Raw genomic sequence first — 2,135 nt, forward strand, 5'->3', positions numbered from 1 at the left:
GGTCGGCAGCCGGTTGCGCGCTGCCGGCTGCGGGCTGCCTTCGGGCCGCGCCGCCCCGGTTGGTGTCGTCGCCAGGCTGCTCCGGGAGGAGAGAGGGAGCGTTGCCTCATCCCAAAAGTGTTTCTAAACTGTCGAGGAGTGTAAGATAAGAGCCTCGCGCTCCCTTCGCTAAAAACAGACGTTTGCCGGTATTTTTTTCTTAGCATATATGATGCATATGTGTGGCAAGATTTTTAAAAAAAAGGAGGAGGGGTGGATGGGGGTCTCTTTGGGATTGTTAGCGGTCTGCAGCTGCATTAATTAAAACCGGATTTCCTATTTTAGCCAAACACCACTAATTTATTGGCCTCTTGTCTGCCTTGTAAAATGTACGCCAATACAAAGTTGTAATTTAATTGGGCGAGCAGGCAGAAATTAAGGCGAAAAGGCCAGTAAATCACACAGCAGACGCTGGCCTCGTTTTGAAATAGGGACATTTCCAACCTGACAAGACAATGTGAGTTAAGTGGTCTTTTTGCAGCCACTCATGGGAATCGACTGCTGCAGATGCACCCAGGGGCTTGCGAGTGATCTTGCCACACGAATAGATAAATAAAACTCTGCTTCGGTAATCATGCGGTGTGTTGTGCAGGCTCTTACCCTATATAGTCATACACAAAAGCCGGGAGGGAGAGGTACAAGAGGGGAGCCTCCTCACTAAATTTTGTGATCTTAGGTGGTTTGTGCGGATATTTTACCCATCAATTAATTGGCAGCTGTGGTTGGAGAAACGGCTTTTCCACTGATCATTGCTTTCAGAAATTAAAATGATGGTGGGATGCAGATAAAGCAGAGGCATGTTTGCAATCTCTCCCAGTGACTGTTCCTTGGCTAGTTAACAGACCATCTATTCAGGAGCAATTTTCTTTGGGCTGAAATTATGTGCTGACCATAGCAGATCACTTCCCATAATACCCCTTCCCCCACCCAGTGCTAAATACAAACTGTCTCCTACTCACTGTATAATAATGTGAAAATGACTGTAATTTTGCAGACAAGAAGCAGCCCAAAGTGAAACGTATTTAAACAGAGGTCGATATTGAAAAATCAGGGCCATTACCTAAATCTGAAAAATACATACTGTAAAGAAACAGGAACAGTGATCTGCAACTAAGTGGGCTAAAAAAAATTAGGCTTGCTGTAACTGATCTTAAAATTTTTGCTAACCAGTGAGTAAAATCACGCAAAAGTCACCCCGGGGAACCTGTGGTTTTAACTACCTTGTAACTTTATGCATGCTCGTTCCTGTCCCCCAGAATTGCTGATGTGCGGGTGCAAGTGGGCCATCCCGGGGTGGGCCTTGGCTGCCACGCAGGCAGAAAGCAGGAAGCAGCCCCTTGCAGGGGCTCCTGGTGGTCACCCCAGTGCTGCCCCAACGCCAGGGCAGGAGGGCAAGGACATGTTCACACGGCAGCATTTCCTGTTTGCGCTACACGTGTGCCGTGCTTTTTTTTTTTTTTCCCTCACCTTGTAATCACTTAAAAAAATAATGTGATCAAGGGCGTTGTTGGCCATGAACTTATCCCTGCTAATAAAGCTTTCATTTATCAGCCCCTGAAGGGGAAGTGTTTCTGTGCCAAGAGAAACAGCAGGTTTTGTCTGGGTGGCTTCAAGGTCTCCCAAGGGGAGCTGGTGACCCCAGTGCCTCAGCACGAGGCCGGTGGGGTGATTGGGTGCCCGAGCTCACAGGACCAGGAGGGCAGCCATTCCTCCCAGGGGCCTTGATCATGGTGGCCTGGTCGCCAAGGCACAGCAGGCGCCATATCACAGCCGGCTCTTACCTCCCCAACTTATGTCACCTTTCCTGATGCCCCAGCAGCAAGCAGGTTTAGGTTTCTCTGCCTCTCCACAAATCATCTCTTGGATGGGCAGGACATAACACGGGGACGCTAATGCCCGTAATTTGCTCAACTGGATGAAGTCCAAAAATGTGTTTTGTCACCCTGTCACAGATGTGCAGGACATCATAAACGCCACGCTTTGACTTCTCACCGGAAACCTTGACTGGGGCAGTGCGTGAGCTGGGCAAGAAAAACATCCTCTATCGATTTTCACCGGGAGATAATTCCCACGGAGAGCAAGGGGAAAAGGAGAAA

General features: G+C 48.8%; 1 protein-coding gene across 1 annotated transcript in view; it reads left to right on the top strand.

Moving 5' to 3' along the window:
- Positions 1-113: 113 nt before the first annotated feature.
- Positions 114-2,135, top strand: part of ZNF608 (zinc finger protein 608) — an 89,610-nt gene continuing 87,588 nt past the window's right edge. Inside the window, exon 1 of the mRNA XM_026865707.1 lies at positions 114-188. The gene's annotated coding sequence lies outside the window, so the exon portion shown is untranslated. The remainder of the gene's footprint in view (positions 189-2,135) is intronic.

Source organism: Athene cunicularia (genome assembly GCF_003259725.1).
Source record: "Athene cunicularia isolate RWA chromosome Z unlocalized genomic scaffold, athCun1 chrZ_part1, whole genome shotgun sequence".
NCBI classification, from domain to species: Eukaryota; Metazoa; Chordata; class Aves; order Strigiformes; family Strigidae; genus Athene; species Athene cunicularia.